The sequence below is a fragment of the Lotus japonicus genome, chromosome 3, assembly GCF_012489685.1.
Source record: "Lotus japonicus ecotype B-129 chromosome 3, LjGifu_v1.2".
In the NCBI taxonomy this organism is placed as follows: Eukaryota; Viridiplantae; Streptophyta; class Magnoliopsida; order Fabales; family Fabaceae; genus Lotus; species Lotus japonicus.
Window position 1 is genome coordinate 58,644,849 of NC_080043.1, and position 13,920 is coordinate 58,658,768.

Sequence of the window (13,920 nt, forward strand, 5' to 3'; positions counted from 1 at the left end):
GATTCGGATTCGGACGACGATCACGCTAGCATGTAGGATTGAGTGTTAGTGTGAGCTCCTCGAGATGGGATTAGTGTAGGAGTAGAGTCTTAGCTCTGAACATCATTTGTTTCATTCGAGACAGGGTAGTTTCCCACCTATAGCTTTTTGTGTGGTTTCGTTACGGGAATCACAGAGAGTTGGTTGGACTTAGGAAGTCTTGTTTCAGGCCGATGGGCCAGCTTATTCTCATTTTGAGGGATAGTGTTGCAGACACTTAACCTTTTCTTTTGGTTTGTACTTTTGCCTACGGGCGCTACTCTTCTATTACCCGTCACTGGAGGTTCACTCGTGACGAGGTTGCTACTTACAGCGGGGGCTGTATTATATATTGTCCATTAGTTCTGTTGCTTGTCGCTTTTGGGTTTTATTCAATTCAGTCTTGTCTTAGTTATTATCGAAAAAAAAAATATTCCCGTTTTTTCGCATTAAGTTTATTTTTGGTTACTAAAGTGACGCCACCGAAATCGGGGTGTGACATTGTGGTATCAGAGCACGGTCGAGTCTTTCGGGAGTTGTTGGGGAATAGGTCTTCTGTGCTAGGTTGTGTGACTCTGCAAAGAGTGAAAATTGATTGTCTGCAAGCGATTTTTCGCTTGAAAATTGATTCAAGTTATTGCTTAATCATATTGTATAGTTATGGAAATGCTATCTTATGATGAGTACTAACTGTTTGTCTAACTTAACAGAACATGGTGAACACTAACCAGTTAGCTGAGATGATGGCCACTATGGCCCAAGCTGTGACGGCGCAAGCAGACGATAATGCCATGAGGCGTGCTGCTGAAGAAGCACGTGAACAACATCAGCGCCAGAGGGAAGTAACTCTGGACCAGAATAAAGGCCTCAATGATTTCAGGAGGCAAAACCCACCCAAGTTCTCTGGTGGTACTGACCCAGACAAAGCGGATCTCTGGATCCAGGAGGTTGAAAAGATATTCGGCGTACTACAGACTATTGAGGGTGCCAAGGTGGGCATGGCGACTTATCTGTTGCTCGGCGATGCTGAGTACTGGTGGAAAGGCAACAAGGGAATCATGGAAGCCAACCATGAAGAGATTAACTGGAACTCTTTCCGGGACGCATTCTTGGAGAAATACTTTCCAACAAGTGCTCGGGATGAGCGGGAGTCACAGTTTCTGATACTCCGTCAGGGAGGTATGTCTGTACCGGAATTTGCTTCGAAGCTGGAATCTTTGGCGAAGCATTTCCAATTCTTCCATGACCATGTGAACGAGCGCTACATGTGCAAGCGTTTCGTTAATGGACTGAGGCCGGATATTGAGGACTCAGTGAGGCCACTAGGAATCATGCGATTCCAGTCGTTGGTGGAGAAGGCCACGGAAGTGGAACTGATGAAGGACCGGAGGCTAAACCGGGCTGGAACTGGAGGGCCGATGAGGTCGGGCTCTCAAAATTTTCAGAGCAGAGAAAAATTTTAGAGCAGGGGGCCATATCAGCGTCCTGCTGGAAGAGGATTTACTTCCGGATCTTACAGACCCATGACGGGTGCTGCTGGAGGTTCCGGAGATCAGACTTTGAAGAAGGAGACGACCTGTTTCAGATGTGGGGAGCCGGGGCACTATGCCAATGCTTGTCCCGACACGAGGCCCAAATGCTACAATTGTAACAAAATGGGGCACACTGCCGATCAGTGCAGAGCACCCAAGACGGAGCCAACCGTGAACACTGCTCGTGGAAAGCGCCCTGCGGCTAAAGCAAGAGTTTACACCATGGACGGTGAGAGAGCTGAGGGGTTTGTCAGAGGAGAGCGCAAGAACGATGGTAACTTTCTAACCATTCTTTCTCATTCTAGTATAATATGTTCCATTTTTCTTGTAGAGTGTGCAAACACACCTATCTTACGTATATGGTTTACGCTTTGACCTTATAGTTACTACGCCTATTATGACTTTACTTTACTGTTACTCGTATTTTAGCTATAGAAGTTATACGAGGTTTAGAATGACACGCTAAGCCTAGAAAGTAGTCTTCTACCGATGCGTTTAAAAGGAAGCTAGAAGCTGAAGAATGAATTTCATAGAGATTCATTATGGATAGTATACGTATGATGTCGAGGGTGTGTAGTTCCGTAGCGACATCATTGAAGATTTAACGTCAGGGTATTTGCGACCACTGGATGATAGGAACTCATTGACTGTTCCAGTGGGCTTTTTCTAGATTTTCACCTTCGATGTATTAGGCCTGATCAACTTAATATTGAGGGGGTGATTTTCGGAATCACAGCTGGATATGGACTTTGATAGAAGGATGTGTAAGATGAATTTGAATTGATCGAGGATTAGTCGGATTTGGGAGGAAAGTTCGTGTTAAGTAATTGATTTTCTTTGGGAAGGAGTTGTCGTTGTAAGAGATGAATATTCTTTTAGGAAATGTTGGAGAGCTACAGAGCATCAGAGATCCAAACTTGGAAAAGGTTTAGGTTTTAAGTCTATTAATTCTTGTCATAAGTGTATAGGACTTGAAGTTTGTCATAATTTGATTGGGAGATTAAGAAGTTTATCGACAAGATGGTAATCAAGTTACAAGAAGGAAAGTGTTAGTATTAAGATGAATACTTGAAGTTATCATAGTTGGACAAGCTACTCAGAGTCTAATAGTGAATGGAACTTTGTTATGGATTTCGGTGATGCTTGATAGAGTTAGCAAGTGAATTTTGCTCAGTTGAATAAGAATCCTATGATTAAGATTGACTTGGGGAGTTGGAAATCGTGTGTGAGTAAGGGATGTAGTGGTGATAGCAGTTACGATAGTAGTTAAACCTCAGAAGGTTGGAGGATCGGATGACGAAATGACTAGTTAAGTCCCTTGAGGTATAGTTATGATTTGATCTTCTAGAGGATAAATCTCGATTGATGCGAAGCGTTAGGGATTTCAGTAAGTGTAAACTGGTTTGAGTGAGGAAGGTTTTGAGGACAAAGACGACAATAATGGATTGTTGGATATCAAGAGGATGATTAGCTTATGAGGGGTTGATGAATTTATGATTAAGGAGAATGAGTCTTGTCATGCACAAGGTAGTAAGACTCAAGTTGAGCATTCAATCCGGAACATAGAGATGTACCGAGTTCCTAATCAGTATTTTGGACGAACAAGGGCAGAGGAGCAAGTGGTTAAGGTTGTGCGATTGCACGAATGCCAACAAATATTATTTCCAACGGAGAACCGATTCAAGTGGTCGAACCGGACAACAGAGAGTTAGAGGACGATATGTCTTTTGAGACGCCGTCGGTCAGCATTGGGACTAGAAGAGTGAAACAATCGAAGGGAAAGCAGAGTGCTTTAGTGCAAGTTATTTGGAACAAAGACACAGACGGTGCTATATGGGAGTTAGAGGAAAAGACCAAGGGACAATATTCAGAATTTTTTTTACTAACCCTTAAGTTTCGAGGACGAAACTTTCTTTTTGGAGGGTAGTAATGTAAGGCCCAAGTTTTTCAGTTTATACCAAGTGAATAAATTCTTATTCACCAGTAGGTTTGATGCATGGCGAAGGGAAACCTGAACAAGAGTTTAGTAAATGAAATAAATGTATGAAGGAGAAAGTTCAGGAAAAGTCTGAGGTTCGTATCGAAGTCGATAAAAGTTATAGCACGATCGTTTTACGCTTAAACCTAGGTCAGAAACCCTAGTATATAGCTAATTTTCACTTTTAGGCACGACGGAAGTTAATTCCAAAAAAAAAATCTTCAGAGAAATGTTAGAACTTCTCTTTTTCCATATATCACAATCGTTTCGAGGCGAAACTCTAGGATCTACGAACGTCCGATTCCAATCATCGGAAGTTTGCCGAAACCGAATCCCTGGTATTTCAAAACCCTAGAATTTCTCGACAATGAAGACTTTTTCTATTCAGAGCTTCAAATGAATATTCCACACGGGTACACCCATTTCTCTTGATGATTTCAATCTTTCTTCCGAAGGAAGTTTTCCATTCCGACATTCGATGCAAAAAGCAACTTATCGGGTAAAATAGTTTTATACCGACTATGCTTTAGTTGCCAAAAATACAAGGAGACCTCTTTATAGTTTTGGAACTCTTTTGCCAAAACATATCTATTAATTCATGGAGAATGAAGTCGGAAAAATCAGATTCGCGAAACTTTCATTTTCCCGCGAATTTCCAACCTTTATATATAGCAAAGAAAGGAAGAAAAACACAAATTCTCCTCCATTTTCTCTCCCAAAACCGCGGCCAAGAACAAGGAAGAAGGAAGAAGAGTTTTTCTTCATCGTTTGCTTGATCGTCGATCAATCAGTTGCTACTTCAAGGCTTCGAGGTATAGTCGATAATCCTTACCTCTGATCGCTTTTTCCATAGCTTTTCTGTAGAGTTTTCTGAGCGGATAGTTTATGGGTTTTTGCAAAACTATCCTAAATCTTTCATTTCTGATTCTAAACCTCTTCCTTATGCGCCCAAGATCACTTCTGCCGGGTTAGATTTTCCGTTATGTCGCCGGAATTCCGCCGGAATCAATTTGAGCCTAAAATACCCATTTTTGGAGTTTTTGGTGTAAAGCTTCAACCTTTAGGCTGAAAACTATCGCCTTAGCTTAGTGCTAGTAGGATTAGTTGTCATAAACGTCGTTGGTGACGTCCCTGCAAAATTTTATTTTTGGGATTTCAGTTTTGAAAAATCCTAAGTTAAAAATCATGACCAAAATACCCCTGCGACAGTTTTTGATCCGATAATTTTTCCGAGTTCAGAATACCCTTAGTTACGGCTTATGAAAGCATAGGAACCAAGTTTGATCAAAGAAAAATCGAGCCCCATAATTGCACAAAGTGGCCGAGCCCTATTAGGGGGGAGGAGGAAAATTTCCTTTTCCGAAAACTTGTCTTTCGCGCTAGTTTATCGTACCTTAGGGTATAGATTACTTCGAGTAACCTTAGTAAGTATCGATAGCTTAGTTTCCGATAGATTCTGATAGTATTCTGTGATTTTATTGTAAAGGTGCTTTTGAGGATTTCCCCGAGGACCAACACTTTGAGAGCGAGGAAGCACTAGTTGATCATTCTGGAGAACTTTCAGGTGAGGGCTTCTCACTGAATCTCTAGTTAATGCCTAGGGTCGATGTTTCGACATTGTTTACTGTTTATGCACTGGATTGTGTGTGATTGGAAAATGTTTTCTGAGGCTTCGGCTGACAATGTAGATGATTCATCTACTGAATGTTTTTGAGATTGTCTTACATGCTATGTGCTATGTGGGTAATCTAGGATGTGTGGTGCATGCTTTATATGCTAAGTGCTAAGTGTTTATGATGCGATTTATTGATATATGACATGTTGTTGATTGTGATGATTTAAATATGCTCTGTACTGGAATCTGAGATTCTGAATGGTGAGAATAGCGGGCAGGTCATGCCGATTTTATTTTGAGAGTTTTGAGAAAGTTTGATAGGACGAACGAGGTTCGGGCCTTAATTTTGTTTAGTGGATCGAGACATCCTCTGGAAGCGACTTGGGATTGGGAGATCCTGAAAATGTATAAGACTTGCGATAAGACAAAATGGAATCTATTTTATAAAGAAAACTCATAAGACCTTAAATAACCTCTAAATCTTTAAGTAATGGTATAAATCTCGAAAGGAGGCTTTCGATGCAAATCATAGTTTTGGAAAAAAAACGAGGAGTGTCGTCGGATCCAAGTGTTGAGTTTGTCGTGGTTGTGCTGTTGGAGCAGCGTTTGTTGTCGTGCTGTTGGAGCAGCGTTTGTTGTTGTGCTGTTGGAGCAGCGTTTGTTGTTGTGCTGTTGGAGCAGCGTTTGTTGTTGTGCTGTTGGAGCAGCTATGTGTTGTTGTGAAGTGTGTCTTTTGTCGCAGAATCGACTTTACCTTAGGGTAAGCTTTTAGAGACTTTAATTTACCTAGAACACGTGGCGACGTGTCGAGTGAGGACGGAGACGTTGTTTGACTAATCATCCTGCATTCATGCAACATTAATGGGGTATTAACACAGGACGTACTCTGGACCTCGTCGGTTTCCAAAATGGTCATAAGACCTGTAATGCCGTGAAAGAGCGTTTATAGACGTCTCTTGTAGCAGACCGAAATGGCAGACCTACGGGTTTACTGCTGATCTGGCTACCTTTGTGTGGTGTAAGAGGTACGTGGGCCGAAATGGTTCCACCGTGGCTGGTGTTAGGGCTGATCCGTTTGATGTCCATCCCTTTCCGGAATGCATGTGGTTAACTGGGTTAACCTACATATCATTTCATGCAACATGCATACTGACTTAGTGATGAGTGTGTTTGATACTTGTTAATTCTATTTGAGGCATGTTAACTGTGATTTATCGTCGTTTATATTCATCATGAGATATGCAACCCTAGGATGTTATCCCTAGCTAAAAGCCTAAGTGGCTAACCTATTATCTGTATCTATCCTTGCTATTATTTACATAATTCTTTGGAGTTGACCCTCGCGTCTTCTGTGTGTGCTTTGGCGAACAAACGCCCTTTGTTAGATGTCTTTGGCGGACTAGTTCACGACGGTTCACCCTTCGGGGGAAACTAGAGTTGGGATGCTGGAACAGGAGCGCATCGCGATAGCGAGCGGAGGACGGAGGATGTACCTAGACTTAGTCGTTCTGGATTCGGATTCGGACGACGATCACGCTAGCATGTAGGATTGAGTGTTAGTGTGAGCTCCTCGAGATGGGATTAGTGTAGGAGTAGAGTCTTAGCTCTGAACATCATTTGTTTCATTCGGAACAGGGTAGTTTCCCACCTATAGCTTTTTGTGTGGTTTCGTTACGGGAATCACAGAGAGTTGGTTGGACTTAGGAAGTCTTGTTTCAGGCCGATGGGCCAGCTTATTCTCATTTTGAGGGATAGTGTTGCGGACACTTAACCTTTTCTTTTGGTTTGTACTTTTGCCTACGGGCGCTACTCTTCTATTACCCGTCACTGGAGGTTCACTCGTGACGAGGTTGCTACTTACAGCGGGGGCTGTATTATATATTGTACATTAGTTCTGTTGCTTGTCGCTTTTGGGTTTTATTCAATTCAGTCTTGTCTTAGTTATTATCGGAAAAAAAAATATTCCCGTTTTTCCGCATTAAGTTTATTTTTGGTTACTAAAGTGACGCCACCGAAATCGGGGTGTGACACCACCCCACTCGCTCCCATTCCAGAGTCCCAACCAGCTGAACAAACCACTTCTCCACCCACTTCACCTAGGTCTTCATTTTTCCAACCTTCCCAACAAGAAACACCTCTTTGGAACATGCTTCAGACTCCAAGACCCACTGAACCTACCTCACTCATAACCATCCAATACAACCCACAAACCTCTGGACTTTGACACTTCTGCTCTCATAAGAAGATATACTAATCAGAAGCCAAGTATCCCTTGGTATTCCTTCTGAGGGGGAGTATTTCGTTTTATGCTCTTACTAATTTTTTTTCCACCTTCATTCTTTTTGCTTATGACAAAAACGGGGATAACTAATAGTATCTTGACAACTCCCTTGTGTGATCAATTTCTATGCTCTAACGATACATTCTGATTGATGTCATCTCTCTCAATGCTATGATACATCTTATGACTCAATTAACTCTGATCACATACTTCAATATAGCTCAGAATCTAGATACTTCTAACATGGTTGATATTAAGTATTAGATTCAGGGGGAGCTTAGCTCAAAATCAAGCTCGAGTCTTGGATTCAGAAGGAGCTAGATAAACTATACACATCAGGATAAGTTTTAACTCTGATACCTTATACTCTGAGTGTATTCAGTTTATTTGTTTAGAGTTGTTCATCAAAATACATGGTTTTGTCATCATCAAAAAGGGGGAGATTGTAAGATCAAGATTTGGTCATGTGGTACAACTCTATTTTTTGATGATAACAAGTATTTATTTGTGGATGAACAATTATGGTACTCTAACGTTTGTCTTGAGTATTTTGACAAACAGGTTCTGATTCTGATACCAGAAGATATATTCATCAGAAGATCTGAGGATCAGAAGTTTTGAAGATCAGAAGATCTGAGGATCAAAAGTTCTGAGGATCAGAAGATCTGAAGATCAGAAGATCTGAGGATCAGAAGTTCTGAAGATCAGAAGATCTGAGGATCAGAAGTTCTGAGGATCAGAAGTTCTGAGGATCAGAAGATCTGAAGACCAGAAGCTCTGAAGGTCCAGAAGCTCTGAAGGACCAGAAGCTAAGAAGTGAACACTCTGAAGTCCAAGAGTAAGCTGGCTCTGAAGACCAAGTACCTTCTACTCTGAGGTCCAGAAGCAGAAGTTACGAAGGTCAGAGGATCCAAGCTTCCCTCTGACTCTGATCACCAAGCTTCACAAGTTCCAAACATGAAGCGTCGTCAGATCAGAAGTCAATGGTTAAAGGCAAATGTCAATATCAAGAAGTACAAGAGCAGTGTACTATTATGACAAGCCTACTTACCAAGGTTCAGCCACAGCAGGTTCTGGAAGTTCCAGAAATGCCCTCCAACGGTCATATTCTCTCAACAGAAATATCCTTTGCACCTTGGACTATTTAAGGCTGAAGAAAAGAAGAAAGATATGAGAGAGAAACCAAGAGCTGCAATACAAGAAAAGATTCAAGCCTCCACTTTCTTCATCTGTTCTTATTTGGTTTACACTTAGCTTATTCAGAAGCAAACCTTTGTAAACATCAACCTCAAACAGTTGTTTGTTTTTCATTAAGGGACCGGGTAGGTCAGTATCCTTAAGAAGACTAGGATCTGTGTATCTTAGTGGTGATTCCTTAAGGGACCAGTTAGGTCAGTATCCATGAGAAGACTAAGAGAGTGAATCTTAGTGTTTACTAGTTCATTGTATTGTTAGTCACTGAGCAGGTTGCTAGTGCAGTTGTAACAAACTTTGAATAGTAGATTGCCTTCATTCTAAGAAGGAAGAAATCACCTTAACGGGTGGACTGGATTAGCTTGAGGGATTTATCAAGTGAACCAGGATAAAATACTTGTGTGCTCTTCTCTTCTCTCAATCTTTATCCGCAGCACCTTCTATCTCAGAGAAACCGAAAAGATTTACTTTAAATCTTAAGGGGAATGTTTTTATATTCAAAACTCTATTCAACCCCCCCCCCCTTTCTAGTCGTTTTTCACACCTTCACTTGGTTGATTCAACAAAGGAAAAAGGCATCCATTCTAAGCAGTGAAGAAGTTGAGGATTCGAATAAACATAGTCGACATCGAACTTGGAATTGCGCCAAAGCAAACAAATACCACTGGAGCTTCGATAGACAATAACCCCCCGAACACAACTTACAACTTTCGTCGCACTGTGCGAAATCTTTCCGAAGTGAGAGAAGGAGGGAAGGCATGTTTCGGTCCTCTTTCCCATTACTTAAAAAAGTGAGCCACCGGTTCAGGTACAAGATACTATCATTACCGCCTGGACAGTAGAAGTCTGAGCGGAGCTACCCACTGGACGTACTTGGGGAGATTTTTTTCATTCTGAGGAAAGACTCTGGCAGGGAACCTTTCCCGCAGGAACATCAACAATAGATCCAGTGCGTTTGACAAGATCTCCTTCTTTGATAATCTCTTCCTTTATATAAGAAAAAGCATTTCTAGTTTGCATGGTCCAATCATTAATTCTGCCTAAGTCCTAGTTAGGTCTGAAGAGGTAGAAAAAGTTAAGCTACTAAGCTAAGTGTTGTGGAACTCGCGGTATTCTCCGACATTTATAATATCTTATACTTGGTTCGAATCCAATTCCTAGTATGGCATGCACTGTGGCATGTTCTATGGTGCCTAGCCTATGCTATTGGCCAACTACAGATCGATAGTGAGAAAGGGCCTCAATGTACAAGTCCACTTCGATAGCCAAGCAATGAGCGCGGGCATATGAACACTAAAAGGGTTGAAAGGGTAGCCTAGGTTGCAGCACGTCCGGTCGTTAACTCCTCGCGCCGCTGCCGCCGTTTCTAGATAACCATTCATTTCATGAAAAACCTGTGCTTGTTAGCAGCTGAATCACTTTCTCCTCTCGTAGTGGGTAATAGTCACGCCACAGCTGACTGCGTAGCCTTCCGCAATACAAGGCTCCCAGACCGAGCCAATCCGTCAACATCTCGGTGCGGTGATTGACCACAATGCTAATTGTTTTCCCCAAGGTTCAACGAATGAATGAAGCCATGGTCGTACCCGGATAGAAATGACGGTCTTTCTCTTTCTCGGGTGACCTAAGCATTTGGTACTTCGATCTTTTATTAGGTTGGCGCCAGGTTTTTCAAACCCTACTTTTTTTGGTGTTTTTGTTTATGTGACTATCTTGATGCGGAGGGGCCGCCTCTTCATGAACATTTCCCTTCCGCTAACTACCTATCACAGAGGTACCTAACTCTAGGTTCCCCCTCTGATGAGGTCGCACAGGGATTGTCCAGGGCCCCTTTGTTGCAGTAAGATGATCAGTCCGAGATTGCTGGAGAGAAGATAAAGCTTTGGATAAAAAGCTTTCAAGATTCATGTTTTCAAACTTGCTACGTACTTCGTTTCCCTTCGATCTCGTACTAAACAACAACAGGGCTACTCTCTTCTGTCCAATCGCTAAAGGTCGAAGTCAACGACATTTGAATATAAGACTGCCTCAAGGAATCAGATAAATAGTTATCCCAAAAGTTGAAATAGCCAAAAGATATGTCCCTTTTTTGGCTTGCTCCTTTTCAAGGATAGCGGAAAAGAGGCGTAAACACCAAAAGCTTATTGCCATTCATTCATGCTCCTTGAACTCAGTCCTCAATCTTCACTTCACGCGAAAGCAACGAAACCTTCTCGCAAAGGATCAGATTGAACGACTAGCGAACTCCGGCAAGAAAACGACGAAATAGCTCATAGTGTGGTACTGACTTGGCCTAACCGAGACTATTCCTCGAAGAGTGGTGATCCGCTCGATCTTATCCCTTAAAAATAAAAAATTTCATTTGTTGCGAACATAATAATTTATGGCTGACCATGTTCCCAGAAAAAATATACTTTAGAGAAACAACGAGCACGCCCCATTTTTTATTCGACATTAATAAACACTATTTTTGATTGTTCGTCAATTCTAGTTCCAAAATCGTTTTATAAAATAAATTTGTGGGGCTTGTAGATTTCAATGTCTTCCTTCTTGCAGTAAAGTAAGGAACGATTGATCTCTCTTCCTTGAGGTGTGGGGCCATTGGCCTAGTCTTTTACTAACCCCCGCAGGCAGGATTAGAATCATTCCCCTTGTTGAGTAAGGAGGGCTTGAAAAGATCTATGTTCCGTCTAAGCCAGGGTAGGAGTTGGATCGCCATCCCCCGCACTTTTTATTGTGCTAAGTGCCCATTCCTTATCCATTTTTGTTTGATAGGGTCAGCCTTTCGTCTTCTTCTCCCCCCATCTTCTTTCCCTGTAATGAGTTTGAATTAGATGGTGAGGATGCAACTAATAAACAACGGAAATGAGCTGGGAGTGACTACAATGTCTACTAAGGACCTAATCCCTTTCTCGCCATCCCATCTTATCTTATAGCTCTAGCTCAACCATAGACTTAGAAGAAGAGGGACAAAGCATCGATAAGAAATGCAGGAAAGATCTTGTTGTTATAGCTCTTGTTCGCTTGGCTGACGCTCGTCTTTCTCTTTCGCGCAAAGGTTCAAGACTTAGCCGACCGTTAGTGAAGCAAGATTCTCATAGCGAGGCGCTTCGAGTTAGCGAAGCTGCGACGGGAAGAAGTGGCATTTGGAAGTTTTGCTGACTTAACATTTAGGTTTCGCTTATCTCCCGGTTCACACCTCTTAAGCCGTCTTTCGTATGCTTTTCGTTTGTTCCGAGAGATATATTGATAACTTCCGTGGCGGGAACAGAACAACAGGGAAAGACCCGACCGACCTGCCCAATGTTCGAGGGCGAGATTTATTTAAGAGAGAATGGGGAGTGAATCGCTTTTATGGAGGGGTTATTTCCCTCGTCGCTTACCCGCATTTCTCTTGGTATACCTACTTGTGTGCCTCCTAATTCCGTGAAGCCTGAAGTAATTGATATTATACCTCCAGGACCAGAACTTCTTGTTTCAGAGGGTGAATCCATCAAACTTGATCAACCTTTAACAAGTAATCCAAATGTGGGTGGATTTGGTCAGGGAGATGCCCACCCTTCCTCCTCTGCTTTGAGAACCGTGTGAACGGAGAGTGGTCAGAAGGTCATGCACGAATGCAGAAAGGGGACAAGGAGAAGCGCTAGTCCACTAACAATTGAACCCCTCAAGCGAACACTCGTTTACCCACAACGGAGGACCCCACCAGACCAGGCAGGAAGCCACGGGTCATAACGCACTCTTCGCACAACAAATCCACTTTGAAGTGGCGACATTTTCTTCATCTCAGCAAGTCCAGTGTAGGCTTGCTCCGCACACAAAGGCTACATCTGGGCCTTTCATTGATTTGACTTTTCACTGAAAGGGGGTTTAACGCGTTGGTATAATACCATTGAACTCCGTTCAACCACTGACTGCTTCGCGTAGTGATAAAATCATTTCCGATTGGCTTTCTTTGTTTGCTTTCCTTTATTTCTTTATCTTCAAAAACACAAGATTTTTTAGATATGTAGTACGGTAGGAAAAAATCTCATATATTTTTTTTGGTTTGGAAGTAATTGAATGAATTTTTCCTATTTATGGAATCCTCGATTCGGTAATGAGAATCGATTGAGACTTAATCATACCTGAGCCTTCTCTGACCTTCTTTGTCTGGACGTAGTAATAGTGGGCGGGTCTCATGAGATCTATCTATGCCGGCCGTCGGAATCAAATGAAGGGGTCGAAGGATGAATGTGAACGAGTTTGATATCCCGCTGGAATTCCCTTTTTTTTGTTGTTATTTCGCTTTTGAATGAGGAAAGTGCCTAGCCTGGAATACCATCTTTCAGAGAGAAAGTTCCTTGCCGAGGGGTCCGAGCCATCAGTGAGATACCACTCTGAAGGTATGAAAAACGGTAGAAAGGGGGGGTTTGAATAACGTTTTCAAGATAAAGCTTCCACCTTAAAGATTTTGACAAATCTTTCGAGAACTTAAGTGCTAAAGATAAGAGATAGAAAAGCACACAAGGATTTTATCGTGGTTCACTTGATAAATCACTCAAGCTACTCCAGTCCACCCGTTAAGGTGATTTCTTCCTTCTTAGAATGAAGGCAATCCACTAATCAGGTAAGAGTTACAACTGCACTTGAAACCTACAAGTGACTAACAATTACACTGACTTAGCACACACTAAGATTCACTCTCTTAGTCTTCTCTAGGATTCGATCAACCTTGATCTCCTAAAGGAATTAAACAAACTGTTTATCAAAGAATTGTTTACAAGAGATTTGCTTCTAAAAAGCTAATAGTAAACTCAATGAATTTCAGATGAAAGAAAGCTTAGAAGAATTTGAATTTGTCTTGCGCGTATGTGAATGCTTCTAGCCGCTTCTTTCAGTCTTCAGCCTCTTTATATACTCCAAGGATTAGGGTTGAGCGTTGCATGGGAAATGCTACCGTTGGAGGGCAGTTCTGGAAAATCCAGCTTCTGCTATGTCTGAGACTGTTAGGTAGGTCGTCAGGAAGGTACAGTTGCTTTTGTACTTGGATAGCGACTTGACCTTTAAACCTATGAGACTTCTGATCAGGAGAAAGCTTCATGTTGGAACTTGTGAAGCCGGTTGATCAGAGTCAGAGGGAAAGCCCAGATCCTCTAACCATTGTTTCTTCTGATTTTGAACTCAGAGGGAAGTACATGGTCTTCAGAGTATCTTGCTTCTGGACATCAGAATTCCACTAATCAGCTTCTGGATCTTCAGAGTCTTCTACACCATCAGAATATCTGAGCCTTTAGTGTTTCTTGGTTATCATACTTTCTGG